This window comes from Canis lupus, chromosome 34 (assembly GCF_003254725.2).
Source record: "Canis lupus dingo isolate Sandy chromosome 34, ASM325472v2, whole genome shotgun sequence".
In the NCBI taxonomy this organism is placed as follows: Eukaryota; Metazoa; Chordata; class Mammalia; order Carnivora; family Canidae; genus Canis; species Canis lupus.
In genome coordinates, this window is record NC_064276.1 from 36,189,623 (window position 1) to 36,210,706 (window position 21,084).

General features: G+C 49.8%; 1 protein-coding gene across 5 annotated transcripts in view; it reads right to left on the reverse strand.

Moving 5' to 3' along the window:
• The window catches only part of PLD1 (phospholipase D1), a 204,993-nt gene extending 184,697 nt beyond the window's left edge, over positions 1 to 20,296 (reverse strand). The window contains exon 1 of one of the 5 annotated variants that reach the window (XM_025425594.3): positions 20,225 to 20,296. The gene's annotated coding sequence lies outside the window, so the exon portion shown is untranslated. Of the gene's footprint in view, positions 1 to 6,106; positions 6,440 to 10,326; positions 10,351 to 20,224 lie in introns of those variants that run through there. The other 4 variants (XM_049105845.1, XM_049105846.1, XM_049105843.1 and 1 more) reach the window with 4 other exon arrangements.
• Positions 20,297 to 21,084: the final 788 nt, after the last annotated feature.

The window sequence follows — 21,084 nt, forward strand, 5'->3', positions numbered from 1 at the left end:
CTGGTTCATGATATTGGAGTTACTACTATTGAGAAGACAGAGGAAGACCTCTTGGCATGGAATCATCCGGAAAGAAACTAAAGAACCTTACTCTCCCATGAGCTCTCTCCCAATCTCTTGCAGTAACGACCAGGAGACTGGGGGTGAATCAATTGTTCAAAAAATGAGATTTATAAATGAGAGGGAATTAAATACAATGCTGCAGCCAGGCCAATGTGCTTCAGCTTTGGCTAATGAGATGTAAATAGGAGTGATGGAACTCTGATGCAGGTCCTTGGGAGACCACAGACTCTTTTCTTCCCCCCTCTTCATCCAGTACAAGGTCTGGAGGCTCAGCAGCCATCCTGGTCAAGGGCCACCACCTGGACAGGGCAGATTGGAAAGCTGGAGTTGCCTGCAGCCATCAAGCTTCCAGACTGCTTTCACATGGCAAGCAAAGCCACGGGGGGTGGGGGGTGTCTCTGATACTGGTAGCTAAACACAATACCTAACTGACCCAAGGAGTTTTTTCTCTAGTTGTCCTCTTCCTGTAGCAGCAGACTAACACGTCCACGTTGATGCATTATAAGGAGCAGTGACATTTAATTCCCCCCAGTATTCCCCTGTGCATGGGGACACAGTGAGTGTTTAAGAGGATCAGAGCAGAGAAATCCACCTTTATTTCTCCATGCTTCTCCGCGTTGGCAAAAGGCTACAAAAAAGTCTCTACAGTCTGCAACATGTGTCCTCACAAAGCCGCTAACTTTGATTCCCATGGCATAGAATTTCATATGGCAAGCCTGTGGTCACATCCAAATCTACTTATTCGACAGATTTGCGATGTAGAAAACTCACTCTGCTACCCCTTTGGGCAGGGCTCTGTCTTTTCACGTTGGAGTCCTCTAATTTCTCCCAAACCAACAACCCTTAAACATGTCTGGGGTAGAGTTTTTTTTCGTTGAATGCAAAACCACATGGTCATTTCAAAGCCTAGACTTCAGCAGCACTGGGCTTTCTGGATGTTCAGGAACATAACCACCGAGAGCAGCACACACTTTTGGTGGTAACCTGGCCTGCTCGCACTCTCTTGTGTCCTTCTCTCATGGTGAAAAACCTGCCTGACACACCAGGCAGCTGACAACTGGGAGAGAGAGAGAGAAAAAAAAAAAAATATATATATATATATAAATATAATCAGGCCTGTGACCAAGAGGAAAATGAAGTGATTAATATGGAAAACACAGCAAGAAACATCAAACAGGAAAAAAGAAAAAAGTTGACATTTCCCTTTAGCTTAAAGTAGGTTGGTTTACTCCCCACATGGACTATCATGGGGCCGGAGCAAAGTATGGACATGGTCACAGTCCATGAAAAAAAAAGTGAAAAAAGTGTCACTGTCTTCCTGACTCTGCATCATTTATGATACTGCAGATCATAAGAAGGAAGAAAGGAGGCCAGTTCGCATGATCACAAGTCTGAAAAGATAAACTTGGGAAACTGTCAGTGTGAACACACTGGGCCCCACTGTTCCACCATGTGTCTCAGCTCCATTGGGCCATTTCCTTCGGGTTCAGAGCTCCCCGGACATTCCTCCCTGTCCAGTCCTCGGGCCCCGAGCCCCTGACACTTTTCCTGAGCACAGGCCAATGTCTCTCATTCAACATCCTCACGGGAAGACCGTCTCGGTCGCGGCCTCACGGGCCTTTCTACTCTCAATGTCTCCGTTCATCTTCTCTCCAACATCCTGACCTGTTGCTCCACGGGCACCTCGTTTATCAAGTTCAAAACCGAGCACGATTAAAATCTGCCTCGCACCTCAAGTGCATCCTCTTTCCCTCTCCCACAGCCCAGGGCTCCCCCCTCTCCCACAGTCCAAGGTCTCTGCCCCCCCTACTCCACACCCAAGCTACTGGCTGCATGCACCCAGGGGCCGTGCCCACCCTTGGATCTACTTCACCTCATTTTTCTACTAAGAGTGGTGGAGGCTGATGACCCACAAATGAACTTCACCCACCCTGTGAGTGTGGATGGATTGGGGGCGGGGGGCTCCTGACCTTGAGGCATTTATCTCCACGAGCTGATCTGCAAAGGCGGCAGGGGGTCTTCAGGCAGGGACACCTCTGTGGCTTCCAGGGGCCAAACCAGGACGAGGCAGAGGGGCTGTTTCCAGGCCCAGTTCCACAGCTGTGGGGACACGGAGAAGCCCATCTACCCCTGCCTCTCTGAGTCATGGAAAAACAACCCAGCAACTAACTTCAAGCTCCTGGACTCAGATTTATGCGAGGGGTCCCAGGTACACCCCTGATTCTGAAACCTTTCTAGAGCCTCCTCCCCCAGCTTTGCAAACTTAGGAAAATAAGGCCGTGGCTTCCTTGGCATGGATCCCATTCTCCCGGAAGGCACCCCACAGCTGTGGTGGGGGCAGGGCCTCAGTTTTCAATTCTTTTGGCCCAGGGTCATCAAGCAGAAGATCGGCGAGGACATGCGTTTTACACAGGTAAGAGCTCTGTAAGGCTCCAAGAGCACCTGCAGGAGACTTCAGTAAAAGTCATTTGAAGGCAGCCCTGTAAAATCTGCATCACCTCTATTAACCTGACTTCACCTGAACCCTCGTGCTGGCAGTGTGAAGACATTCCCCAAGTCTATCTTCTACTTTTCACCCCTACTCCGGCCCAGTTACTGTTTCCTTGCACGCCCTTTCAAAATATTTCTACAGCTGGCTACCAAGGTGATCTTCTAAAACTATAACTCTAGGAGTGGGCTGGGCTGACCCATCCCAGTTCCTGAGAACCCACTGGAAGTTTTCAAGAATTTTATTAGTTGGGGCCACCTGGGTGGCTCAGTGGTCAAGGGTCTGCCTTTGGCTCAGGGCGTGATCCCGGGGTCCTGGGATCAAGTCCCACGTTGGGCTCCCTGCAGGGAGCCTGCTTCTCCCTCTGCCTGTGTCCCTGCCTCTCTCTGTGTGTCTCTCTCATGACTAAATAAAATCTTTTTCTTTAAATGTTATCAGTTGTTAAACACACCAATTATGAAAAATTAAACTTACAGTGAAATAAATTAAACCCAAAGATAACAACTATTCAAGATCCACCACTTCTTTGCTACTTTAACACATTTTACTAATATCTGTGTCTTTGAGGCTATTTAGGGCTAATGTTGCCCATATGTGAAAATACTGTGAAAGGCGCTACTGGGCATCTACTCCCTGTAACTTGAAGTTGGCTGTAATGGGACAGTTTTCATAGGGAAACTGGCAATCCCCTATAAATCACAGTTTGATTTCTGTTTTGAGGATTGTCTAGGCTTAAAAAAACTGATGGACCAAATGTTAATAAAATACGGGGTGCCTATAGCAGGTATATTGCAAAAAAAACGAAAAGCTGTGGAAATAATTCTCCTAATGCTGTCCGATTCACAAAGACGCTTCATGAACAAGTGAAGTTCTGGGCCGTGCCGTCGTCGTTTCACCTGACGGTACTCCCTACTGTAACAAGAGCGCATCAACCACCCGCTTTCATCCATTGCAACCATAGGTTGGCCATAAGTTCAAGAGTTCAGCAAAAACCAACAGAAACCTGTCAGAACCGGGGTGCCTCAGGCGGTTAGGAGTCTGCCTTTGTCTCAGGTCATGATCCCTAGGTCCTGGGAGGAAGCCCCACCCACACTGAGCTCTGCGTACTTGTGCACGCACGCACTCTCTCTTTCAAATGAATAAAATCTTTAAAAAAAAAATCTGTCAAATCAATCAGCTATGTGCACTTTACAATAAAGAAAGCTGTATGATTTATTATTTATGAATTGCGTGCTACACATCCATTATGTCAGGATAATTTATAGCACATGTAAGTGTGTGCATGCACACACACACACACACTCATTGTTTTCTGGAGAGTTGGCTGTTGAACCTTCCCGACAGGCCACTGTGCACCTCTGACTACATGGTTCCTCGGTTGCGAATCCCTCCAGAGCTCCCTAGTCCGCCGCCTTTTATGCTTTGCTTCAAATCCTCTCAAACTCACCTCAGAGTCCTGCCATTGGACGGCGGCCAGTCCCATGAACAATCCGGCCAGCTTCATCCACGTGCAACCTGACGGGGCCTCTTCAGCCCAGGCTTCCCTGGTACCGCTTCGTGAGGCGCCCACGGGGACCCCCCAGGAGCCAGGGATGCCCAACCTGAAAGAGTGGAGCTGCCCTTACCCAGCGGGAGATGAGCAGCAGACAAAGGTCCGCCCTTCCCCAGGTGAGCTGTGTTGAAAGACACCACATAAGACTCCTCCCGAGAGGAGGCCCCAAGCAAGCAACCGCGGCTCCTGCTCCCACTCCCTGGGCCTTCTCCTCTGCTCTCGCACAGAATCCCCAGTTAGGCCACCTCGTTCGAGACTTTCCCGTAGGATCTATCCTAGGCGCCTTAACTGAGCAGCAACTACCTTCTGGAACTGGGCCTCTGGCTAGCATGGCACGCCCTGGTCACAAAGGACACACATGCTCTCTCCCACTCTGATGCTCTGTTCCCCACTTGGGATTCTAAGGGTGTGCAAAGAGGTAGAAAATTCTATAATCTACTACAACCACGACCTCACAAATGAGGGAACTGAGGTCCAGAGTAGGAAAGCCTGGCCCAGGTGCCCAATGGCTAATTTAAGACAGAACTGAAAGCTCTCCTGGTTTTTACGGCCTTCTGCTTCCTAACGTGCCCAGGAATATCTATGTTCTAGTCCCGAAAAGTCTACTGAATTAACTGTTTCCTCTTTCAACCTCTCAAAATACCGGGATTTCCATTTCCCTTCAAACTACTGCTTTTTATTGCCTCAGCCTTTTTGTCTCTCACTAAAGAAACAGGGGAGGCCTGGGTGGCTCAGCGGTTGAGCGTCAGTCTTCAGTCCAGGGCGTGACCCCGGGGTCCTAGGATCGAGTCCCGCATCGGGCTGCCTGCATGGAGCCTGCTTCTCCCTCTGCCTGTGTCTCTGCCTCTCTCTGTGTGTGTCTCTCGTAAATAAATAAATAAAATCTTTCAAAAAAAAAAAGATAGTAATTGACTCTTTTACTCAGTGGTTCAACCCAGTTCCCCCAACATTTGCTGGCCACTTTACGTAGTCACTCGTGAGGAGTGCAGTGAGGAAGACAAAAATGATTAAGACACGTCCTTTACTCAGAAGGAGCTCATAATCCAGTGGATGAAAGAGAGGGTTGCGCAGAAATCTATCGATATATGCTGTGATTACTAGAATAGGAGAACAAGCCAAAAAGATTTCAAATATCTAGTTATTTGAAATATATACATAGAAATACACGCAGAAAATGTTCACGCGCATAATATATAAAATAGGAGGAACCGGGCAAGTCGACATTCTTAGAAAACTATAAGCAAAACTAAGTTCAAAGAGAATTCTATTTACAGGTGCAGGTATTTTAGGGCCAGTGAGTATCCAGGATCAAGCAGTCACATATATCGGTGCCTGTTACACACGGGCCATTTGCTTTTTACACAAATATATTCTGTAATGTTTCAGATAAGCAGCAACTGAAACATTGATTACCATCAAACAAAAAGCGACCTCTCAAAGCTCCTGGTCCGGGGCCCTGCTACAGAAACCAAGGTTCCAGGTGTTCGTTTTCTTAGCAAATCTGTTTCTCCTGCGGGATCCAGCCACTCTCATTCTTTCCCAATGACTTAGACTTGAATCCTCCACCCCTCTTGACCTTTCCATCTCCCTGTCCCCAAGCAACGCCCACACCTGTGGCTTCTGCGCAGACGCACCCATAACTGCATCCCTCCCATGTCCACGCTCTTCTTCAGCCCTTCCCGGTGTGGAGATTGGGCTGCCCCAATAGTTCCCGAAATCACTGTCTCTTTCCGAGTCCTTTGTCACGGCGCCGGAGCTGCTCTTCTTAAGCATGGCTCTGATCATGCTGTTCCCTTGCTGCCAACATTCCACAACCAAAAACATGTTTCGTTTCACTTCCCCGCTCCCTCATTCTCAATTCCATCTGCGTCTGGGTGTTCCTTTCCACCACACCACTATTCAGTCCACCCATGCTAGACTAGCCCCTGCTCCCACACACCCCCTGCACTCCCCCACTCATCAATAGATTGGGATGATGCCATCCCCCCCCCCAAAGGTCCTACCTGTCAGGTCTTTAGCCACTCGCCAAGATCCTGCTCCACCTCTCCCTCTTCCATTGGGGCTTCTTAGATCTCCAGCTGTTCATTCATCTTTGGACCCACTTCTTCACACTCTGGTGCCCACTGCACATTATTTATACTTATTTCACAGCATTTAATCTTTGAATTGTGGTAACTGATGTGTCAGCTGAACCATTAGATCAGTGGTTCTCAAATCATGGTCCCCAAACCAGCAGCATCAGCATCATCTGGGAACTTGTTAGAAATGCAAATTTTCCGCCCAGCCCAGACCTACTGAATCAGAAACTCTAGGGTGAGGCCCAGCACTCCATTCTGATGAGCCCTCCGGGGGATTCCGGTGTGCAGTGGAGTGTGAGAACCACTGAACTAGACTGTGAATCCCGAGAGGGTAGTCACTAGGACTAGGTTAATGTATCCCAGCTCCAGAGGCAGGGCCTGAATCAGACAGGAAGTACTAGTGGAATTTCCAGAAATAAATTGCCAGAGTCTCACTAAGCCAGTTGCAGAGACGAAACCAGAACTCAGGTTACCATGAATATCAGGCCAGAGTTCCTTCCAGCATTGACCACAGCCTCTAATTGTGAATATAAGCCATTTAAAATCATGCATAAATAGCCGTGTGTAGTAGAAAATGCACTTAAATTACCTAAGAATGACAGATTGTACAATTAATAAGTCAGGGAATTTTCGGTCTGTAACTGCAAAAGGATGAACGAGTGGAGCTGGTCAAGCAGGCTTACTCAGAGATGCCCCGCTTATGTGAGATCCTGCGAGAACTGAAGGATAATCAGCCACTGCACTTGTGTTCCTCAAACGTCTCGCAGGACTATGAACAAGTAAATTATGCTCACAAATGGATTTAGAGGCAGACTCAGAAGGCTGCCTTTTTAAAAACATACCATACTGTAGCCTACTATCTTTCTTTTAAATGCAGATTTTTCTAAGTAAGCAGCTTTTGACCAAAACATCTGCAAATACCTTAAAAATGTGGAAAAAAGCTGGCATTTACTGATGTGAATAGGTTTTTACATGTCTCGCTTATTTATTTTGGGCCTCCTCTTTAAAACTGATGAAAGTTGGGCAAAATTTTTGAGAATTCATTCTTTTTTCTCTCAATCTTTGGAATCTTTAAGGGCTTACTACTCCTTACGTGCCATTCTTCCTTATGTTTTGTGAAGGCTGTCATGTGAGCCATCACATGGGAAAACCCATTTTTTCCATTCTTTCATGACTCATTTGTAAAACGACAGACAAATGGAAGTATCACTGACCCCTTAAAATGTGAAACCTAAAGAAACTTTAAAGGGAAGGGAAAAGTGCTCAGGCTACTGAGTCCAGGTTACGCTCCCCCACACATGTGTAAGTCTGTCCTTTTGTTGGACAATCAGCCACGGCAGGAAAGCGGGCTTGATCAGATCAAAGAGGACCAGTTAAATGCTGTGGGAGGCTTTGCAAAACTGAATGAGGGTGTGCTCAGTAAATTACGATCACTTAAACACCCGCCACTAACGTAATCCTAAACTCATTTTTGCAGCATTGAGCGGTGCATCTACATTTTGAAGAAAAGCAAGCCTCTGCTTTGGGAAACAATGTCCTCCAAGCCTAGCCTCTGATGAGAAGAGGGTCCAGGTTGGCTGGAGAGCCCAGAAGCTAATTCAGGACCTAAAGACCCTCGGTTCAGGTGGGGGGGAGGGCACCATCCTCCCTGCCCTGGGGCTCTGATACCTCCCTCGTACATCAGCTCTGAGGGGCGGCGTGAAGAGACTCCCAAGGCTAAAGAAGCCTAGGCCTTATCTGAAGCTATGGCTCTCCATCCCTGCCCCAGACCCAGCTTGGTTTGCGTGCTATGACAAAGAAGAGAAATTATATTCATTTCTGGTCATTCCTGCTCATTGAATATATGGTCATTTTAGTTATAGACAAATGTCAAGGCCTCTCCAGATCCTTGGCCCTAGGAAACGAACACATGAGGAAACTTGAACTACTACATAGAAGTCATCAGATTAAGGGTCTATGACTTAATCAATAATCAAATTAAATTGAGAGCAAAATCCTGGGTAGAATCAGAAGACATTAATATACACACCACTTCAATGAGAAAGAATGAGAACTGAATGTCTGATCTGGCTGTGTTAAAATAATTACAGTCAATTAAGTGAGGTGCTTATTCTTTATGCTTACCTTGTGCTTAATTATCATGCAATACAATAATGACTTCTCAACATGTTCTAAATTAATGCCGTTATTCTTGATTTGATTGCAACGGTAAATGCTTCATGCCTGTCTAGCCAGATGTCAAGGTCCAGCTGTGGTGTGGGCCTATCACTTAGTCCTACTGGGAACTGATTCACAGGCCCGGGTGCAGTTGGTCACTCATGGGATAAGCCATGCTGGGATGGGCCTCACACTCTCTGTAGGAGGACTGGGTCCTCAGTGGGCCTCAGAGCACTAGGGCCACGTGGGTAGCCCACTGTACATGAAGCCACTAACCAATACCTGGCTCAGACGCATCTCTGGCCCAACTGGCCAGGTCATCTGGTCTCCACATACAATGGCCCACAACTTTGATGTTAAAAAAGGAGAACTTGCCTATAACCAAAACCACTCTCTAAAGAATTCCTGTGTGTGTAGACTAGCACAGAAACAAGAACACCTAAAAGCACTGAATTTCAGAACAGAATTAACTAACAAAATACAAAAGAAAATCTAGACCACTAAAAGAAGGAAAGAGGATGAAATATTATTAGAATGCTTTGCCTTTATTTTAAACCAGGTCGATAGGCAGGTGAAGACACATTAGACTTTTAGATGCTTTAAAAAGAGGTGAGATATAAGTTTACATACAGTCTATTTAACTTTATTCTTTAGTAGAGAAAAGTACTGCATACGGCACATTTGTCTTAGAAAACAGAAAGCGAGAAAGACTGGCGCAGGGGCTTCTATAACAAATCAACCACTCTTTGAGCTGTAAGTACGCTGATTTACGTTTTCAATTTAAGAAAAATCTAAAGAAAAAAAGATAGGAAGACCAAAAAGTGTTCTTAAACCCCTATATGTTATTCCACTTCCTAAGGAGTTTTTAAATGACAGATGACTACAGGCGCACCTGGGTGGCTCAGGTGGTTAAGCATCTGACTCTTGGTTTCGGCTCAGGTCAAGATCTCAGGGACCTGAGATCGAGCCCTGGGTCGGGCTCTGTGCTCAGTTGGGAGTCTGCTGGAGATTCTCCCTCCCTCTCCCTCTGCCCCTTCCTCTGCTCATGCTCTCTAAATATGAATGAATGAATGAGTAAATGGATGAAATCTTTAAAAGACAGATGACTACAAATGTCCCTAGAGTTGATCTCAACATTAATTTAACATAGAGTGCAAACTCAGTATACAATAGGGGAAAAGATGCCTTTTGACTTTACTTCTCCAAAAAACAACTGAATACTTATATTTGAACTTTATTCTTGCAAAAAAATAAAAATTTAAGTGATAATTCATTCTTTACTGCTCCAAATAAATAAATGCATAAATAGGATACTTAAAGGGAAAAAAAGAGGGAAAGATTTTTTAAAAGTTTTCTAACATTTTTAAATAACACAATTTTGTCTGTTTGAATAAAATTCCTAAAAGGCCAAATGTAAAAGTAACACAGTACTGGATTATATAATCCAAAGTACAAGATAAATATCCATGAGTCCACATTGATATAAATAAGTCATTGAATAACTAAATAAATAAGGACGAAAAGACAAATTTCCCATGCAGAAACAATCTAAATAATTTATGTAGCTACCAGCCTCTCTAGGAGGTAGAGCATAACTCCTCATCTCAGTAGCGTGGCTGCACACAGTGACATTCTTCCAAAGGGTTCAGTACTGAAAAAGGGAAAAATAAGTAACTTGGCTTTGGAGAACCCTAATAAATACTACCTCAGCCACGCAATCAAAATTTCCATCAGCAATCCTATGTCATGTTGATGGTGTGGACCCTCGATACAATGTGATGAGAATGGTATTTTACCACCGGGTTTTTTTTTTTCCCTTCAAAACCCATAATCCCAGTCTAATCAGGAGGAAAACATCATAAAAGTCATGACCGAGGCACATTCTACAAAATGCCAGTACCCCCTTAAATAGTCAAGGTCACCAAAAACATGGAAAAGTCTGAGACACAATCACGGCAAGAGAAGTGCAAGCAGACAGGACCACTAACCGTAACGGGGTATCCTGGATGGGTATCGGAAGAGCAAAGGAACACTTGGGAAAAGCTGAGGGAACCTGAATAAAGTATGGATTTTAGTTAATAATAGTACGTGCATGTTGGTTCCTTAATTCTAACAAGCATACCGTCCCCATGTAAGGTGTTCACGACGTAGGAAACCATAGCTTACCCACGCACACTCTTTGCAACTTTTCTGCAAACGTAAAAAGCATCTTTTAAAAAAGGCAAATACACAAAAATAAACAATAAACTAAAAAGGCAAGTATACAAAATTATGCTTTTTTAAATGAGATGGTGTTGGTGAACGTGGGGTGTAGAGAGAGAAGCTCCAGACGTCTGCTCTTTGCATCCCGACCCCAATCCCAGCCTGCCCCTGAAACATGGAGCAGTTTGAAAACCACGATCTTGAAAAACTGGAACGGGTTCCCACCACAAAATGCCAGCCCGTTCCAGGTGGTGGGGCAGGCCTCAGCTCACGCCCTGGCCCACAGCTCCAGGCGGCGGAGCCACATCGTCCGCGCAGGCAGCACAGGACTCGGCTCAGTCCTCTCCAGCACTGCAGACCCCGGGGGATGGCTGTCGCTGTCAACCCTCTTAGCCTTCTAGGCAACAGATCTGCAAAAATCAGCTCATGTGAGGTCGGACAGCCAAACCTCTCCAACATGCACTTCTGGCCTCCTGGTGTCCTACAGAGTGACGCACGGCCCCCAGTCCCCACCTCCCTGCCAAAACTGGCTCTAGTAGCACTCAAACAAGGGGACAGGGGTTTCCCAAAATTGATCAGGTTTACTTTATATCACCTTCATGTTTAATCGATTCATTCTGTCACAGATTATTCACCCATAGGGACACACAGTGCAGCTGAAATCAAATCCTTACAAGCTCTCTGAAAATTTAAGGTGACATTCACATAGAAAGCTACAGATGGGGACACCTGGGTGGCTCAGTGGTTGAGCATCTGCCTTCGGCCCAGGGTGTAATCCTGGGGTCCCAGGCTCGAGTCCCACATCAGGCTCCCTGCATGGAGCCTGCTTCTCCCTCTGCCTGTGTCTCTGCCTCTCTCATGAATAAATAAATAAAATCTTTAAAAAAAAATTTGTGGTCATCTAAACGCTCCACAGTCTTTAAAAAAGAAAGAAAGAAAGCTACAGATGTTGTTTCCCACTGGTCAACAGTGACCCTTGTTCCAAATGGCAGTAACATTCCATGGTGAATCACTGCCATGAGCATGGTAACCTCTGCAGGGTCAGGAAAGAACAATTAGGAGAGCAGTTGAACCATTTGGGAACCCAGGGGTCACACTAACATCATATTCTCCTATAGCAACTTGGAGAGGCCTCCATTTGACAAGTGATTAGTGAGCACCTACCACGTGCCAGGCAAGACCCCATCATCAAGAGCCTACGTTCTCATGTAGAAAACTTGGGATTCAAGAAAACAAGGCCAGAAGAAGAAATCAGATAGGAATAGGTGCAGGCATGAAAATAACCCATGATAACAGGCTGGGGAGGGGGGGCGCCTGGGTGGCTCAGTTGGTTGAGCATCTGCCTTTGGCTCAGGTCATGGTCCCAGGGTCCTGGGATCGAGTCCCATATTGGGGCTTCTCCCTCTCCCTCAGCCTCTCCTTTTGCTTGTGGGCTCTCCCCCTCCCCCTCCATTAATGAATAAAATCTTTAAAAAATAAAATAAAATAATGGGCTAGGAAGGATGAGTCTGTAGGCAAAGCAAGGCAGATGTAGTGGGGAAACAGATCTCATGGTCAGAGGAAGCTTTTCTAGGAGGGTAACATTCAAACAGTTTCTCATGGACTTAAATGTTAAAAAGACACAAGCCACGCAGGGACTTAGAACAAGGGTGTTCCGGGCAGAGGGAACCCCACCATGCAAAGGCCTTACAGTGGAACCCAACTTGGTGTGTTCCAGAAACGGAACCCTCCTGACAACCCCAAGAGAGGGGCAGTGGCAGTTCCGAAAGGTGAAAACTGAGGTTAACGTAGACACAAACCCAGCACCCCCGACTCCCCTGCTAGCCTTCAAGCGCTCCCCAGAGCTTTCTGCCTAGCTAGGCCTCTAGGCCCCACGCCTAGCTCCGGGAATCAGGCCCTGGTATGAGGAACAGGCTCCTGGGGCAAAGACTCAGGCAAACTGAATGCTGTTTCACTGAATGAGAATCCCAGGTAGCAGGTGTGGGACGGAACCTGGGAATCTGAATTTAAATAAGTTCCCAGGTGATTTTGTTTAGGCAGACCTGGGAATTAGTGTGATTGAGGGTAGGGAGAGGGCATGGGGGGGTGGCGAGTTGGAGTGTGGAGAGCATAGTCAGAAGAATCCTATCTCTGCAAAAGGATAGAATCAAGGATTAAATTGAACGCAGTTGCGATCGCAAATGTCTGGAACCAATCATAACCCCACCAGCTAACAGGAAAAGACAGATAAGAATATTGCATCAACCGGTGTGATTCTTTCCCTCCCGTCCCATTTGCAACTCGGAACCACCAAGACAGAAAAGAGCTGAGCAAATCTCTTTGGTCACAGTGACAAAGGAGGAGGGAGTGAAGAAGCTCTGACGTCGCATGGGGGTACAGCCGGAGACGTGCTGCTGGTAGGGGAGAAGCCCTCACTGCAGTGTGTGCCTATTTCCATGGTGTAAATACTTCCACTGCGGCCAGTTTCAAGCTCCCAGCATGAATTTTGGGAAAAGATGGGCACTAGTTATGGTATTTTAAGATTTTATTTATTTATTCATGAGAGACAGAGAGAGAGAGAGGCAGAGACCTAGGCAGAGGGAGAAGCAGGCTCCTCACCAGGAGCCCAATGCGGGACTCGATCCCAGGACCCCGGGATCACGCCCTGAGCCAAAGGCAGATGCTCAACCACTGAGCCCCCCCAGGTGCCCCTAGTTATGGTGTTTTTGCCATATAGGAACAACAGACATAAATAACTTCCAGAACATAAATAACAGTAAATATACTAAAATATAACCGGCGAGTGATGACTTGTGGCATCCATCACCTTCATTTTCAATATCATTTATTTAATGTAGTTTCAAAATCTAAACTGTATTTTGATTTTTCAATAGCAGTATCTTTAACAACTGGCTCACAAAATTCTGGGACATTGAAAAATCAGCTCTCAGTATGAGCCAGTTCTACCGGCAAAAGCTTTAAAATGAACAGTCCACTGGGGCACCGGGGTGGCACGGTCAGTTGGGGGCCTGACTCTCAGTTGAGGCTCAGGGTCGTGATCTCAGGGTCATGAGATCACTCTGGGTCACTCAGCCCAGAGTCAGCTTGGAGCACCCGCTTCCTTTCCCACTGGCCCCTCCCTGTTCCTTAAATACTTATATCCTTTTAGAAAACAAAAAGAACCATCCACTGCCTTTCCTTTCCCTTCCTCTTTTTGGGTCTTGGTCTTCTCTTTCCTGCAATAAGGATATGGCAGTGCCTGGAGATCTGCTCCGAGGAACCCTGGGGACCCAGAGCTGAGGGGCAGCTGGTGCCAGGTGGTGGTCAGGGAGGGCAGACTGGAGGAAGCGGCTGGCTCGCTGTCCCCATGTAGGAATTGTCAAAAAGAACAGGTCTCCTTTTGGGTATTTTATATACTGGGATTTCACAGAAGAGCTCTTTCAGAAAAGCGGGTCTCAGGGGTGGGGTGGGGAGGAGTAACCATATTTTTTTTTTTAAAGCATGAAAATTTCTGGTCCAGGTTATTGATGAACAGTCTATACCTCCATCCATCATTTGTGCAGAGCTGTATCACCCACGGCCCTATGAAGATAACAGTGCCAGCCATGCCCTTCACCCATAAAATGTGAAGCTAAAGAATGCGATGGGAAGGGTGTTCTTCTGACACAGCCTGAGCTAGTTCACTCTCACCTTGAGAGTTCTTAATTCTAAATACATTTTAAAGGGACCCCCCTACACGTACGCTCATTGGTAAAGAGCAATGAGTCGTGCTTCTCCTATTAAATGCATCAGGGTTCCTCTACCACATGCCATGCTACACTTACGGATTAAGAAAAATCAAATTTTCTAGCTAATCTCACAACATACACCCTAAAAGTATAATGATCAAAGGCACACAGTTCATTCTCTCTAGTTGCACCCGGCTGTGCAGCCAGCAGTCTTCCCACTGCTTCGCAACACTGGGGTGGGGTGGGGGGCATGAAATCTCCCCCTCATTCAAGATTTTGCCTCCCGGGCAATTTAGCAGATTAGCTCCAGGATGGTCAAAATGATTATTAAAATAGTGAAGCATTTCCCCCTAGGTTGGCAAATACTGCCCCCTCCCCCCAAAAAAACACAACACACCCTGGCCTCTCCAGATCTTCCCAGGATCCCTATCCCAACCTCCTCAATCAGGAGGTAAGGCTTAGCCCAATGATTTCTCCCCCATAGGCCACATCACGGGGCCGCTCTAGCAGCAATTCCAGTTTGCTCGGTTACTCATGGGTGTCACTCCTCTGCAACTCGGGATGGAGACAGGAGCGCGGGGCGTGACAGAAGGGCACCCAACGTTTCCTGCGCCGTTTCTGTGTTCCAAGCTCTACTCCAAACACTTTCTGGGCATCGCTTCCTGCGGTCCTCACAACGGTCCTGTGAGACAGGTGCTACTTTTATCCCTGTTTTACAGATGGAGAAACTAAGGCATAGAGAATCTTGAAGTTACTTGGTGCTAGATGCTAGAGTCCTCTGGATCTGAATCCAAGCTCTAAGGCCGAGGCCTGTGGTCATTTCTCCCGGTGAGGACTGTGAGGAGCCCAACCGGGCCTTACAGGCCTCACAGACCAGCTTTGTTTTGTTGCTGCCCCATCACCCAGCTTGGTTGTTGGGATTGAGGCCAGGTAAGGGTTGGGGTTAGAGTCTTGGCTCCACATTTCTAGTTTTGAAGTATTTACCATCTACATATCCCAGTAGGTGGGTTTTTCCTTCGGGTGACAGGATTCAGGCTGGAGTTCCCCCGCTCCTGTTCTGTTTTGTGGTGGTGGTGGTGGTTCTTTTTGACATCACAATCATGTTAGTATCACAAATAGACTTCATCTCCAAATCCTGTACCCTTACCTGAGCTCATACATTTTTATTCCAAAGTGGGAACAATGGTGAGAGTTTTTTTTTAAAAAACTATGTCAAATCTCATCTCCAATTTGTTAGTTATTTGTCCTACTCTTAGCCCTTTTTTGTCAAATGTTCCACTTTGAGCTCTGCATATTCATACCACCTCACTCCCATACATCTGGAACCGTTCTCTTGCCCCCAACCATGGAACCCCCCCTCCCAATCTATTGCTACCTCTCCAATCTCATTTCAAAGGACTCTTTCATCAAACCTTGGGTAGAGAACATTGCAGAGAAAAGGCCAAAAACATGAGTACAGATGATAAATCCCACAAGACTGTTCACTCCACATCTACAAATGTATTTATAAGAGTAGTTCAATGGCACAGTAGAACAAATAACTAAAACATCAGCCCTAAAAACCTTCTTTTCTGGAAACAGCTTTTTTGAGTAAAATGAACCACATCATCTTCCTTCATCCCTTCAGGCAGCTCACAGCTACTGTTCACCATAATGGACAATGGAGACACAAAAATGGCAAAAACACAGCCTACGGCCCCAACGACCTTTCCCTCCCACCGGGAAGATGATAAAGGAAACATCTGCAAACCTAGCGATTTCCAATGTCATGCTCTATATAAGACCCAGGCATATGAAAGTGGTATAAACAAAAATAGAATCGATTGGTATGAGGATCCCAAGCAAGGCCTCAAGACCCCCCTGGTATCTCGCTGTCCCCATCCTTTGTTGATCAGCAATGGTTCTAAGCAACATTAAAGTCACTTCATGATAAACCGAAGGAAGGAGAATTTGCAACTCCCTTTGGCATCCCGGGGCCCTAAGAGGTAACACACTGAAACGCAGCCTTGTGTAAAGAACTGGAAGCTTCGAGCACTGTCTTCTCCCTCTGTGTGCCCTCTTCCACTTCCTCCTCTCTCTGCATTTGTTTCTCCCTCCCTGCCCAACACTTTTCCTTTCCCAGGTGGATTCCTTACAGTCCCGCATCCAAGTGTACCATCTGTAAAAGCCGACTTTGAGAAAAATCAGTGTTGATCAGTGAACTTTGATTTTCCTGATCTTCATATAAAGTCTGTCAGTTTATGCCCTAGATGTGTGTCTTTTTCTCTCTCTCAACAAAAGGCCTGAGCAAACCAAGTTATTTTTATTTCCATGTTGCTCTTGGCTGATTTTCTTTTGTGCGTCAGAGGCTTTCGAAAAGGTTCCCAACTCGAGGTCCAAAAGGCTCAAGAAACGATTGAGCACAGAATAAACTATTCCCTTCATGCAGAGGGGAGCGCGGGGCCACCAGCATCACCAACAACTGGGAAAGGAATCTGGGGCCCTAAGCAGCAAGCCTTCCCATGGCCCCCAGTTGGCCACAGCTTCTGCTCTGGGCACCCCTGACATCACCCAGGACTTAATTTAGCAGATTAGCTCCAGGATGGTCAAAATGATTATTAAAATAGTGAAGCATTTCCCCCTAGGTTGGCAAATACTGCCCCCTCCCCCCCAAAAAAACACAACACACCCTGGCCTCTCCAGATCTTCCCAGGATCCCTATCCCAACCTCCTCAATCAGGAGGTAAGGCTTAGCCCAATAGGTTTCCAGGACTCTGCCCAAGGCTCCCAGCTCTGGACATAACCAAACTCCACCTTTATTTCCTCTTCTGGAAAATAAGGGAGTTAAAAAAAGAAAGAAAGGAAAGAAAGAAAGGAAAAGGGAGTTGAACTGATTTTCTGATTGTAGTTATGTCAAATAATTTCTCCTGAAGGACAAAGACAAGCTAGGAATATCACCTGAAAAAAGTTTTATTTGTTAGAGGAGGATGGAATCTCAGATTATATTGTAGTGGTGAGACGGCCGTGCCCAGATTCTGGGTACAGGCTGCCGGAGATGGGGCCCCAGCTGTACCATATGCTACCTGTATGGTCTCTCTGTGCTTCAATCACCTCACCTACAAAACGGAGATGATAGTATTACCTCCTTCACAGGGATATTTTGAGGGTTAAATGCGTCCATGCTTGCAAAATGCATAGAATAGTGCCCGGCACATAGTAAGCGCTATATAAATGTGGGCTAAATCAACCAACCATTTATTCTGTCCCTGCAATGTCTGTTTAATAAATTCAAGAATTAAGAAAATTTCACAACAGAAAGAGAAAAACACTGTGACACTATGAAACACTTACATAACACACGCTATTGTTGAATGGCCCAGCACTAAACATCTGGGATCCAGATTTTACACTGCACTGTGGATTAGGGAGCCCAACACACTGGAATGCGTTCCCACTGCAGCAAAAGATAGGATTTGTACAATTCCTTTTCTAATCAGAAAAGTCACAGGCTTATGGGAAATTTAGGTTACAAGTTTCTCATTTTCACTCCGCAACAACAATTTATCCACACCCCAGCTGGAGAATACATTTTATTGTGTGGTGCTAACACTTAGGGGATTGTAACCATAAAACCAGGCCTGGCACAGGGACAGCTGTGTCCCGAACACAATGACTCAGACCAACTGGGAGTTTAAAGAGCCATATCTCATGTGCTGAGTCCTCCAGCACCAATGTTTAGTGAACACCTGGAGGGCAGAAGAAATTGCCACACCCAGCAGCCAGCTTGGCCAAAACCGCTTCCAGTTACTAAAAGGGTGCCACGACCTGAGCTCAAGCATCCCCCAGATACAAGCCCCCGCAGGGCTCAGGGAGACAGAAGTACTTAAGTTCTGTGCAAGATATTAGGGACGGAAACTACCAGTAACAGTAACTGCCTCCTGGATTCCTCCCTCTTGATAGGTAAACTTCAAAATACCCCTATACACAGATTTCAGCAGCTCACCAGCTTATCCTTTAATAGGAACTCGGCAGATCTCTCCTGAGGGAGCTAAGATGTACTAAACACCAACTGGCTGTGGCTTCTCACCTTTCCTCCTTAAAAGCGCATTTCCGTAAAGCTGTGGGAAGGAGCTATTCTACGCATTGTAGTTTTCATGAGAAAACTAAAACCTGCAGCACAGTCACCGGCATCAGGGCATCACCATGTTTTGAAAACCCTACAAGGCAGATGACATGTCTTCTGCGGATGGACAGTGGTGATGAGAACCTAACAACGAAAAAGCGCTTCGGGGGACTGAGCTGTAGGCTTACAGGCGGTCAAGATGGCAAATTTTGTTACCTTTTTGCCACAATAAAAATTAAAGAGCTTAACCTCTGTAAGACTTGAAGGTAAATGAATTTCGTGATATATTTTGATTAAGAAACGCACACTGGGGAACCAGACAACTTCCAGGAAGCAGAGTCTCCCCCCACCTAGTTTGAAGTGAATCAACAAACCTCCATGGGCCCTACACAGCCCTTGTCACTGCGGTGAACAGGGACACACGCGGTAAGGGCGCGTCCTCCTCCAGGCCTGGACTACTGTGCACTTTACAGGACTGCGAGCGGCAGTGGCTCCTGGAGGGCCGGATCGGAGCTCACACGTTTAGCGGAAAGGTCCCCAAACAACATTTAAAGGCTACACACAAATTGTGTGTGTAGCTCACAAAACGTCTAATATGGAAAGAGGCCTTTATCCCAACAGGCGGGGTGTGAACCTGGGGTGTGAGCGGCTCCAGCCGCGGAGGCCCTTCACCCCTAGGCTGTCCCTTCCGGCCTAACTGCCTCTCGCTGCATCGCGCTCGCGGGGTACCTGGTCCCCGGGGCCCTCGGGAGGTCGCGGCGGGGGCAGGGGGGCCGGGAGGGCCCGGACCAGGGCACCGGCTCGCTCGGGCGGCCCGGACCGCGCAGGGCGGCGGCAAAGGGCCCGGGATCGGGCGGCACCGCGCGGCGGGGACACGCACACCCGCCCTCTCCCTGCGCCCGGCCCACACCCCGCGTCCCCGCCCTCCCCCTCCCCCTCCCCCTCCCCCTCCCCGGCCGGTGGCACCGGGCGCCCCGACCCGCACCGGCCCGGGGCAGCAGCCTCGCCCCCGCCACCCTCCTCCGGAGACCCCGAGACCCGCAGCAGCCTCGCCCCCCCCCGGAGTCCCTGCAGCTCCCCGCCCCCCAGGAGCCCCCAGCACCCCCCGAGTCCCCCAAGCGCCCCGCCCCCCAGGAGCCCCCAGCACCCCCCCGGAGTCCCCCCAGCGCCCCGCCCCCCAGGAGCCCCCAGCACCCCCCCAGTCCCCCCAGCGCCCCGCCCCCTAGGAGCCCCCAGCACCCCCCCAGTCCCCCCAGCGCCCCGCCCCCTAGGAGCCCCCAGCACCCCCTCCGAGCCCGCCCCCCAGTCCCCCCCCAGCGCCCCGCCCCCCAGGAGCCCCCAGCACCTCCCCCGGAGTCCCCCAGCGCCCCGCCCCCCAGGAGCCCCCCAGCGCCCCGCCCCCAGCCCGCCCCCCCGGAGTCCCCCCAGCGCCCCGCCCCCCAGGAGCCCCCCAGCGCCCCGCCCCCAGCCCGCCCCCCCGGAGTCCCCCCAGCGCCCCGCCCCCCAGGAGCCCCCCAGCGCCCCGCCCCCAGCCCGCCCCCCCGGAGTCCCCCCAGCGCCCCGCCCCCTAGGAGCCCCCAGCACCCCCCCGAGCCCGCCCCCCCGGAGCCCCCCAGCGCCCCGCGCCCCGGAGCCCCCCGCCCCCCAGCTCCCCTCCCCCAGCCCCCGCAGCGGCCGCCGGGGAGAAGCGCGCTCCAAGCGCGGCGGCGGCGCCAGGACGGGCCCGAGGGCGCGCACCGGGGCCGCGGGGAGGCTGGTCCCTCGGGGCCGCGGCGGCCGAGGCCGAGGGGGGCGGGAGCGGCCGGCTGCCCGGGGCGGGACGGCGGGACGGCGGGACGGAGGGACGGAGCGCGGGCGGCGGGAAGCAGGTCCTACCTGCGGGGCAGGCGGGCGGGGCACCTGCGCGCTGCGGCGGCTCCGGGCCGGGCCCCTGGCACCGCTGGCCGAGGGGGGCGGGGGGGGCAGGAGGGGGCGGGGGGGGCCGCGCTGCGCTCCCGCCGGAACTCGCGGCCGCCTTGGCCGGACAGGGGTGGGGCGAGGCGGTGCCGGCCGGGGCGCAGGGCGCAGGGCGCAGGGCGCAGGGCGGGGGGGGGGGGCCCTGGGGCAGCGGCCCGGCCTCGCTCCTCCCTCTCCCGGTCCCTCGGGGCCGGCCCGGGTGTCGCCCAGCCGCGCGGACGCAGGCTCCTCGGCGGGCCCTACGCTGACTGCTCGCGGGGACCCCAAGCCCCCGGCCCCGGCGCCGCCACGTTGCAGGAGGGACCCGCGGGCCGACAGGTGTCCTAACTTGGGGCGACGCGGCCAAGAGGTGGAGCCGCCGCCCCACGTCCCCTGCGAGCCTCCGTCCCACCTGCTCGCCGGGTGCTACTGTTCACCTGGGGCGAGGCCACGGGGCCGGGGCGAGGGGCGAGCAGCCTGCAGCCTGCAGCCCACCCGGAGACGACGCCCTGCGAGCTCTTGAACACTCGAGATCTTAGCAGGGAAGGAGGAGTCGGGAGTAAAGCACGGAAACTTGGCATCGGGCCCCTGCAGCGCTTCAGTGCAGCAAGCTCCGTGCCCTTGGGGCCGCCCACAACGGTCTAGGAGAAAGGGAACCTGTTGCCTCGGGCCGACGGGAGGCCTCGGGGTCCGGCTCGCTGCCCCCTCCCCGGGGCCGGGGCCCAGGCCCAGGCCCAGGCCGCCGCCCCTCCGCCTGCGCCCACGTGCCCGCGACGATGCCCCTTGGAAGCCCCCAGTGG